Source organism: Nicotiana sylvestris, chromosome 5 (assembly GCF_000393655.2).
Source record: "Nicotiana sylvestris chromosome 5, ASM39365v2, whole genome shotgun sequence".
In the NCBI taxonomy this organism is placed as follows: Eukaryota; Viridiplantae; Streptophyta; class Magnoliopsida; order Solanales; family Solanaceae; genus Nicotiana; species Nicotiana sylvestris.
The window spans coordinates 43,546,157-43,557,635 of NC_091061.1; positions in this window are offsets into that span (position 1 = coordinate 43,546,157).

An 11,479-nucleotide genomic window follows, 5' to 3' on the forward strand; every position below is an offset into this window, starting at 1 on the left:
TGAAGTTTAGTGAATTGAATAAGTTTATTTGTTTTGTTTAAGCTTAATACAAGTTTAATTCGAATTTGAATAAAACTTGCTTGTTATTGTTATTGAATCTTTTCATTTATGTTCATACTTTGTTTGATTGTTCTTGAATCCGAAATTAGTATAAGTTTGATTTTTCTTATTTATTGTTTATCATTTATGATTATTTCTTGAGTTTGTCTCATAATCTTGTTTAAGTTTAATATAGGAATTGTTGGTTGTAATGTTGTTAGAGTTGATTTTAAGTTCAAATGATTATTGAATTTAGAAATCTGAATATACTTGTTTGTTGTTGTTGTTGTTGAATCTGAAAGTAGGTTTGTTTGTTGCTAAAAATATTGTTCAATCAAAATTTTAGTTGTTCTTTGTTGTTCAATTTGTGTTCATGTGATATTGTTGTTGTGTTGTTCATCCGTGTTCATATGATTTGTTGTTTGAATTTGTGTAGAAATTGGTCATATTGGCTATATTTTGGTTGAGTTTGATTAATTGATTTGTTATAGCTGATGGGGGTAGTTTGGTAAATTGCAGTACATTCGGGGTAAATTGGTAATTTTAGTAAGGTCGGAGGGGTAGTTTGGTAATTGAACATTTTGTAATTCTTTATGTTAATCATGGGGGACAAAATATAATGGGGTGTGGGTGATATAGTTGTTTAATATAAATGGGGGACAAGACAAAATGTAGTGGAGGGGAATATGGTAATTGTTTATGGTAGGCATGGGGGACAAAATGTAATGGGTTGGTTTGATATATTAGTTTAATATAGTGGGAGATGAGTGGGAAGATAATGGGTTTGGTAGGAGAAAATGGTTGATTTTAATTGATTAAAGGATTCTGGGATGGGATAATAAATAAGAGATCTTGAATCAGATTTTAGGAGAAAAAGAATAAGAGAGAGAATAAGAAAAGAACGGATAGAGAGAAAAAAGGGCTGAATATTTAAGAGAGAGAAAAATTCCGGAAAATATTAAAACTTTCAAACAAAAAGAACTAAAAAAGAATCTCCTGCTTTCTTTCACTGTTTGAAATCAGCATTAATTGTTGTTGTTTCATCAAAGCTTGAAGCTTTTGTTTTTGGGATTACTACTCCATCGGTTTGCAAACTCTGTTCCTGGGTTGTTACTGTTGTTGGACTGTTGTTGTTGTGCTGTATTGTTATTACTGCTACTGATTCTCATCTTCATTTTCTTTTGCTTCCAATATCAGGTACACAACTGACACACTGGTTATTGTAATCCGAAATATGAAGCATGAATACGAAAAATGAAGAGTTGAAATTCTAAATTTGCTTTAATTATATTCTGAATTTTATTTGTATGTACAAATTATTTAGCTTGCAAAAATCAGAATCATGTAGCTATTTAATACATATAGTGGAACATCCGACGATAGCTTAACAGATGAACTATCTACATATATTGCCTAAAAATAAATAAATGGTATAGTAACTCCGTCGAGTCAAAAATCAAACGAATAGGCCATCTAGTAGGAACTTGGTAAAAATATTGTTTAGTTAAATAATATTGGTTAATTTCAGCATGTAAATGGTCTAGGATTAAAATTAGATTGTTATGTTTTTTTTTTTTTTGACAAACGGAGAACATGCCTAGTATAATGTAACTAGGAAATAACATGTAAATAAATTAAGATATTTTCTCTTTTATTTTGTAGAGACAAATTTCAATAGAAAAATGTAGGCATTTTAGGACTGTCCTTAAAAAAATGAGATGAGTCTTGCCCAATAAAATGCACCAATTGTGGGGCCCTCAATAAATGTTTAATTAAGTATTTAAAATTCGGGATGGACTGTTTAGTGAATTCCACGGTCTTACCCATAAATAATAATACGCTAATCGCTTTAGGCACGATTTTAATAATAATACATTCTTAAACACGGGTGCGCATTTATGCGACCCAAATCCAAATCCCAAAACATTGAATAAAAATACGTTCCGGATCGCGGGTGCATTTTATGTGACGCAATCCAAAGACATGTTTTTAAACGATGTTCACATTCTTTTAAAAAATATAATGATAAAAGCGGTAAAGAGTTAAAACTTGCACATGAGCGCATAATTGTATAAAATCATATAAACAAGCCGAATATGACAGTTGAGCGACCGTGCTAGAACCACGGAACTCGGGAATGCCTAACACCTTCTCCCGGGTTAACAGAATTCCTTATCCGGATTTTTGGTTCGCGAACTGTAATACAGAGTCATTCTTTTCCTCGGTTCGGGATTAAAATAGGTGACTTGGGACACCCTAAATCTCCCAAGTGGCGACTCTGAAATAAATAAATAAATCCCGTTTCGATTGTCCTTTAATTGGAAAAACTCCTTGCACCCCCGCGGGGGGGGGGAAAGGAGGTGTGACAGAAGGTGTTCCATCATATCAAAAAAACACATGGAAATATCTTTTCCATCATAGTAGAAGTTACACGAATGTTCTGATCCATCCGGAGTAGGTTTTCTTCCCTTAATGTGGAAGAACACAAGTGTTTGAAAAACAAACTAATCTCTCTGATGGGTTTTCATATTCTTTCAGGCAAACCACAAAATGCAATAAGCGCTAAGGTCTTCATGAAAATATGACAGTCATGACTTTTCAAATGGCTCAACCTACATATCAATTTCTTTTCCAAGATTCGACGCATAACACTCAGGCATCTTCAATTTCGTCACCAAATCACAAATTTGCCGTATTTCTTCCAAAGTGAATGTGTAACTTGCTTTGGGCTTGAATATTAACTTGCTTTGGGCTTGAATATCTTCCCATGTTTTCTGTCTGCAAGTATAATTCAGACCGCCTACGATATTCTTATAAGTCCATTCTAGCCTTCGAGTTATCCTTTGTCTTACCTTTAACATCCATCACTATGTTGAATAAATTATCAAAATAATTCTTCTCAATATGCATGACATCAAGGTTGTTACGGAGAAGATTATCCTTCCAATAAGGCAACTCCCAAAATATACTCTATTTCATCCAATTATGAGTAATACTGTATCCGGGGAATCTATAAGGAGTTTGTTCAACATTTTCATTGGGCTCACCTCCTAAGTGCATTTCAAAAGCATCCGCAACCATATCATGAATTCTAGAATCACGATTTGTATTCTCCACCAACCTACTACTTTCACCCACAACCATGTTATGAAATATCCCATGGCTACCATCGATCTCTCCATGATTAATCCACACAAAGTAATTCGCTATAAACCCCTTATATAAAGATGAAGCTTAACTTCCTCCGGTTTTCCAAACTTCATATAGTCGCACCTAACACAAGGGCACCTAATTACTCCTTCACATTGGTATGGTGGAAGTGACATTGCATGTCTAATAAATTCATCAACCCCTTCTACAAAATCCTCTCGCAATCCTCGTCGATTAGGATAATTCCTATTGTATATCCAAGTACGATGTTCCATCTATACAAATAAAATAAGAACAAATTAATTTAGTAATCCTAATCTTTTTTTAGTTAATTAATTTCATATCCTAAATTTTCAATTTATAAACTAAAAGTTCAATTCATAAATTAAAAGTTCAATTCATATCCAAAAAGTTCAATTCGTATACTAAAATTTCAATTCATATCCAAAAGGTTCAATTCATAAATTAAAAGTTCAAAGCATATCCTAAAATTATAATTTATAAACTACAAGTTCAATTCATAAACTAAAATTCCAATACATAAACTAAAAGTCCAATTCATATCCTAAAAGTTCAATTCATATCCTTAAATTATAATTTATAAACTATAAGTCCAATTCATAAACTAAAATTCCAATACATAAACTAAAAGTCCAATTCATATCCTAAAAGTTCAATTCATAAACTAAAACCCAATTCATATCCTAATGTGACGACCCGGCCAGTCATCTCATGAATTATCACTCTGTTTCCCCCATTTCTGCTTCTTATTGCTTTATTTATCGGTTCTATATGTGATCGGGTTGGTTGGCTCGGGTTCGGAAAGGTTTTGAGAAGGTTTGAGACACTTAGTCTCTTTTGAGGAAGCTTAAGTTGGAAAAGTCAACCGAATGCTGACTTATGTGTTATAGGGCTCAGATGTGAATTCTAATGGTTCGGATAGCTTTGGGAGGTGATTTGGGACTTAGGAGCATGATCGGATTGTGTTTTGGAGGTCCGGAGTAGATTTAGGCTTGAATTGGCGAAATTGGATTTTTGGCGTTTTTCGGTTGGCAGGTGAGATTTTGATATAGGGGTTGGAATGGAATTACGGGAGTTGTAATAGTTCCATTGGGTCATTTGGGATATGTGTGCAAAATCTCAGGTCATTCGGATGTGGTTTGGTATACTTTTTGATCAAAAGCGTAATTCAGAAGATTTTTGAAACTTAGGCTTGAATCCTATGTGATTTGGTTGATTCGATGTCGTTTGAGGTGTTTTGAAGATTGGTAAGAGTTTGAGTAGTGGTATATGATGTGTTTGTGCCTTTGGTTGAGGTCTGGGGGCCTTGGGGTGAATTCGGATGGTTGGCGGAGAATTTGCAAATTTGGTTTGGCAGCTGAAGTGTTGGAATTGCTGTCATAACCGCACCTGCTGCTAGGGGACTGCAGGTGCAGTCTCATAGAAGCGAAAAGGGAGCCGCAGATGCGGCTAAGTGGAAGGTTGGCAGGAACTGCAGAAGCGGTAGAGGAACCACACTTGCGGTGGTACAGGTGCGGGTTAGGCATCGCAGATGCGGAGTCTGAGTGGCTTAAGTGAAAACCGCAGAAGCGGTTCAAGGACCGTAAAAGTGGTACCGCAGAAGCGGTAGAAGGGGCCGCAAATGCGAAATGCCTGGGCCAGAACGTATAAATTATTTCCTTCGCGATTTTTGAGCTATTCCACCATTTCTAAGTCGGTTTTTGGAGCTTTTTGGGTGATTTGAAGAAGGATTTCAAGGGGATTTAATTGAGGTAAGGATTTTGGACCTAAACCCCGTTCCTATGGTATTATTTCATGGATTAGAGCTGTAACTAATGGAATTTAAGGGTTAAATTTGGGGAAACAAGGGCTTGGTATTGGAGACCTAGACTTGAGGATTTGAGGGACCATTGGTGGTCGGATTTTGGTACATTTGATATGTATGAACTCATGGGGATATAAGGAATCTATTGATGTGAATTTTATCGAATTACGAAACGTGGGCCCGGGGTCGAGCTTTCATAATTTCGGGATTTATATTGTAAATTGATTATTATCGCATGGGCTTCATTCCCTTAGTATATTTTGACGTTGTGATTCTGATTTTGGATAGATTTGATGCGAGTTAAGGCCGATTCGAGGGGCAAAGGCGTTGCGAGCTAGAGTTTGGACCGGATTAAGGTGAGTAATGATTGTAAATGTTGTCCTGAGGTTATGAAACCCCGGCTTGCACATTGTGGTGCTATATTGAGGTGTTGCACACGCTAGATGACGAGCGTGGGGTCGTACACCGTTGGAAATTGTGACTTAGTCCATCATGAATGACTGTTTTACCACATATTTGGCTGAAAACTATTTGCTATCATCATGTTTTGGGCTGAATGTTATATTTGGGCCTCGTGCTAACTATTTGGACCCTTAGGGGATTTTTACTGATATTTTCTCACTGTTTTGACTTTATACTTGTACTTAGTCATGCTATATTCTACTGTATTCATAACCCAGCCATGTCTACTCTGCTTTAACACTTAAAATGATATTTTAAATGATATTTTAGGTTGAGCCTCATGTTTTACTGTTGCCCGAGCGGCTTGTGAGAACTTTGACTGAGTAAGGCCGAGGGCCTATGTTGTGAGGAAACACCTGATTATGATTATGAGGCCGAGGGCTTGAGATTTGTACGCCACGAGGTGGCTTGTTGATATGAGGCCGAGAGCCTATGTGATTATGCCACGATATGGCTTGATATTGTGCTTGGGTCGTAAAGGGCCCCTCCAGGAGTCTGCACACCCTCAGTGAGCACGGGTACCCATTATGATGTGAGATATAGCCAGATGGGCTGGTACTGTTCCATGTGTTGCCCGAGGGGCTGGTTCTGTTGGTATTGTGCCCGATGGGCAGTTCTTTATGTGTTTATCTTTCCTAATTGTCTGTCACTTAGTTGCTTGACTGTTAAAAGGCATTCCAAATAAGTTTTAACTGAACTAAAAGTGACTTTACCTATTTTCACTGTTTTATTGCTTTTACTGGCTTTTACTGCTTCTTTATAGCCTATTGAAGTGCCTTTACGTGCTTTCTTATTACTCAGTCTACATGTATTATTATTACTCACTGAGTTGGAGTATTCACTTTACTCCCTGCACCCCGTGTATAGATTTAGGTGCTTCAGGTCCTGCTGGCGAGGGTTGAGAGCTTCCAGCAAATTTCGGAGTTCACGAGGTAGCTGCTCAGCTTTCGCAGCCCCGTGCTTCTTCCCCTATCTCATTTTTTTCTCTTATTAGTGTTCTGTAATAATTTTATTAGACTCTTCAGACTTGTAGTATATTGATAGATGCTCATGACTAGTGACACCCCGATGTCGGGTTGTGTTGATTTTATTTTCACAAATTGTATTGTTCGCTGCTTATTTTGGGATTTTATCATGTTAATGACTTAATACTTATTACTTTAATTGCTTAAAATGAAGTGGGAATGTGTCGGTTGGCCTTGTCTTCATGAGAGGCGCTATCACGATCGGGTCCGGGTTTAGGGTCGTGACAAGTTGGTATCAAAGCCTAGGTTACATATGTCTCACGAGTCATGAGCAGGTTTAGTAGAGTCTCGCAGATCGCTACGGAGATGTTTGTATTTATCCTCGAGAGGTTGTAGAACCTTTAGGAAAAACTTCTTATTCTTGACATTCTTGTCGTGCGAATCTGTTGATACGAGTACTAAACTTCTATTATTTTATTCTCTCACAGATGGTGAGGACATGCGCTACCGGTCAGGATGGACGACCACCAGTACCACCAGCTGTGGCCACTAGAGGTCGAGGACACAATCGTGGTCGCGGTAAGGGCAAGGGTATGGCCCGCACAGCAACTAGGGCAGCACTTGCAGCTCCACCAGCCGCCCCAGTTCAAGATCAGGTCCCAGTGGTGGACGCTTCAGCAGCACCATCTCAGGCACCAGTTGTGCCCATTGTGATTCCGGGTCTTCAGGAGGCCTTGGTTCAGATTCTATCAGTTTGCACTAGCCTAGCTCAGGCGGTCTCAGTTACTACAGCTGCAGTTACTTCTAAGGCCGGGGGAGGCACTCAGACTCCAGTCGCTTGCACACCTGAGTAGGTTGTGCAGGGACTTCAGATACCAAGGGTGCATCCAGCCTAGCCGGTTGCAGCTGCTCAAGACTATGTAGTTCCTACCATGCCAGAGGACGAGCAGCGTAGGTTGGAGAGGTTTGGTAGACTTCAGCCTCCAACCTTCAGTGGTGCAGAGGGCGAGGATGCCCAGGTTTTCTTGGATAAGTGTTAGAGGATGCTTCGTACAGTGGGTATTCTAGAGACCAGCAAGGTCACTTTCACTACTTATCAGTTTTCTAGAGCTACCTTCACTTGGTGGGAGGCTTTTGAGAGGTATAGGTATGTTAGTGCAGCACCCATTACCTGGCAGCAGTTCTTCATTCTCTTTCTAGAGAAGTATGTGCCACAGTCTCGCAGGGAGGAGCTATGCAGGCAATTGGAGTGGTTGCGTCAGGGAGAGATGACTGTGACGCAGTATGAGATGAGGTTCTCTAAGTTAGCTCGTCATGCGATTTGGTTGGTTTCGACAAAGAGAGAGAGGATTAGGAGGTTTGTTGATGGCCTCACTTACAGCTTCGCATTCTTATGACGAGAGAGAGGGTGGTGCTACTTTTGAGGAGGTTGTAGACATTGCTTGTGAGATTGAGTCAGTTCGTCGCCAGGAGTGAGAGGAGAGGAAGGCCAAAAGGCCTCGAGGATCTGGTAGTTATAGTGGTGCTCATTCGAAAGGTCAGTTTCAGCATAGCAGAGGGCATCCATTCAGTCATGCTTAGCGAGCTCGCCCAGGTTATCGTGGGGCATCATCGGGCCATGGTTCTCACAGTTCTTATCAGCGCCAGTCATCACTTATTGCCCTTCCAGCTAAGAGTTCATCCCGTGCTCTATTAGTTCAGGGCTTTTCTATGCCCGGTGATCTACTAGTCATTCCAGTCTATGGGGTTCCCTTTAGTCCCCCTCTCTAGCACCCGAGAGTTGCTATGAGTGTGGATAGATGGGTCATATGTGGAAGTAGTGTCCTCGTCATCTTGCGGGTTCACCCCAGCAAAGGAGTCAGTCATCGGCTTCAGCACCAGTTACTTCACCACCACCCGCCCAGCCAGCTAGGGGTGGAGGTCAGTCAGCTAGGGGTTGCCCTAGAGGGGGAGGTCGATCAGGTGGCGGTCAGGCTCAATTCTATGCACTTCCAGCTAGACCTGATGTTATGGCTTATGATGTTGTTAATACAGGTATTGTCTTAGTATGCCGCAGAGGTGCTTCTGTATTATTTGTCCCCGGTTCTACCTTTTCTTATGTGTCATCATACTTTGCTCGTTATTTGGGACACCCCGTGAGTCTCTTGTTTCACCTGTTCATGTATCTACCCTGGTGGGCGATACTGTTATTGTAGATTGTGTGTACCGGTCGTGTGTGGTGACTATTGGGGGTCTGGAGACCCGAGTGGATCTTTTATTATTGTGTATGGTGGATTTTGATGTCATTTTGGGCATGGATTGACTATCTCTATGTCGTGCTATTCTGGATTGTCATGCCAAGACAGTCATATTGGTTATACTGGGTGTGCCACGAATTGAGTGGCGAGGTTTGACTGATTATGTCCCCAGTAGGGTAATCTCATACTTTAAGGCTCAGCGTATGGTTGGGAAGGGTTGTCTTTCATATCTAGCCTTTGTGAGGGATGTCGGTGTAGAGACTCCTAGTATTGATTCTGTTCCAGTTGTGAGGGAGTTCCCCAATATATTTCCTACAGACCTGTCGGGCATGCCACCGGACAGGGATATTGATTTTGGTATTGACCTAGTGTCGGGCACTCAGCCCTTCTGTATTCTACCGTATCGTATGGCACCAGCGGAGTTGAAGGAGTTAAAGGATCAACTTCAGGAACTCCTTGATAAGGGGTTCATTTGGCCTAGTGTGTTGCCTTGGGGTACACCAGTTCTATTTGTGAAGAAGAAGGTTGGCACTATGAGAATGTTCATTGATTATAGGCAGTTGAACAAAGTGACTGTTATTAACAAGTATCCTTTGCCTCGCATTGATGATTTATTCGACCAACTTCAGGGAGTGAGAGTGTTTTCCAAGATTGATGTCCATTCAGTTTATCACCAATTGAAGATCAGGGACTCGGATATTCTTAAGGCGGCTTTCAGGACCCGATATGGTCATTATGAGTTCTTGGTGATGTCTTTTGGGTGACCAATGGCCCAGTAGCATTCATGCATTTGATGAACAGTATGTTCCAGCCTTATCTCGACTCGTTTGTCATAGTCTTTATTGATGATATTCTGGTGTATCCGCGTAATCAGGAGGAGAAGGCAGAGCATTTGAGAGTTGTGTTGCAGAGATTGAGGGAGGAGAAGATTTATGCAAAATTCTCCAAATGTGAGCTTTGGCTCAATTTCGTGGCTTTCTTGGGGCACATGGTGTCCAGCAAGGGTATTCAGGTTGATACAAAGAAGATAGAGGTAGTTCAGAGTTGGCCTAGACTGTCCTCAACCACAGAGATTCGCAGCTTTCTTGGTTTGGTGGGTTATTATCGCCAGTTTGTTCAGGAATTCTCATCTATCACATTGCCCTTGACCAAGTTGAATCAGAAGGGTGCTTCATTTGTATGGTCGGATGAGTGTGAAGAGAGCTTTAAGAAGCTTAAGACAGCCTTGACCACAGCTCCGGTGTTAGTTTTGCCATCAGCTTCAGGTTCATATATCATGTATTGTGATGCTTAGAGAGTTGGTATTAGGTGTGTATTGATGCAGGAAGGTAGAGTTATTGCTTATGCTTCTCATCAGTAGAAGCCCCATGAGAAAAACTACCTCGTTCATGATTTGGAGTTGGCTGCCATTGTTCACGTATTGAAGATTTGGAGGCATTATTTGTATGGTGTGTCTTGTGAGGTGTTTACTGATCATCGTAGACTCCAGCACTTGTTCAAGTAGAAGGATCTCAATTTGAGGCAACGGAGATGGTTGGAGTTGCTAAAGGATTATGATATCACAATATTGTACCATCTAGGGAAGGCCAATATGGTGGCCGATGCTTTGAGCCGAAAGGCGGTGAGTATGGGGAGTTTGGCATATATTCCAGTCGTGGAGAGACCTCTTGTAGATGATGTTCAGGCCTTGGCCAATCGGATCGTAAGGTTAGATATTTTGGAGCCCAGCCGGGTATTAGCTTGTGTGGTTTCTTGGTCTTCCTTATATGATCGCATGAGAGAGTTCCAGTATGATGATCCGCATTTGTTTGTCCTTAAGGACAGAGTTCAGCACGATGATGCCAGAGATGTGACTATTGGTCATGATGGGGTGTTGAGGATTCAGGGCCGGATTTGTGTGCCCAATGTGGATGGGCTTCGGGAGTTGATTCTAGAGGAGGCCTATAACTCGCGGTATTCCATTCATCCGAGTGCCGCGAAGATGTATCAGGATCTGAGACAGCATTATTGGTGGAGGAGAATGAAGAAGGACATTGTGGGATTTGTAGTTCGGTGTCTCAATTGTCAGCAGGTGAAATATGAGCATCAGAGACCGGGTGGCTTGCTTAAGAAGATGGATATTTCGGAGGGAAGTGGGAGAGGATCACCATGGACTTTGTAGTTGGGCTCCCACGGACTTTGAAGAAGTTCGGTGCTATTTGGGTGATTGTGGATCGGCTGACCAAGTTTGTGCTCTTCATTCCTATGTGTACTACCTATTCTTCATAGCGGTTGGCAGAGATCTATATCCGAGAGTTTGTTTGTTTGCATGGTGTCCCAGTTTCCATCATTTTAGATAGGGGCACTTAGTTTACTTCGCGGTTTTGGAGGTCTGTGCAGCGATGGTTAGGTACTCAGGTTGAATTGAGCACAGCTTTTCACCCTCAGATAGACGGACAGTCTGAGCGCACTATTCAGATATTGGAGGACATGTTGTGTGCTTGTGTCATTGATTTCGGAGGGTCATGGGATCAGTTTCTACCGCTTGCAGAGTTTGCTTATAACAACAGCTACCAGTCGAGTATTCATATGGCTCCCTATAAGGCTTTGTATAGGAGATGCGGAGAAGATATCCTCACCTGTTTGAGACTTCAGGTATATTTCTTGACTCGTTCGAGGACGAACATTTGTTTAAGAGGGGGAGGATGTGACGAACCGGCTAGTCGTCTCATGAGTTATCGCTCTGTTTCCCCCATTTCTGCTTCTTATTGCTTTGTTTATCGGTTCTATATGTGATCGGGTTGGTTGGCTCGGGTTTGGAT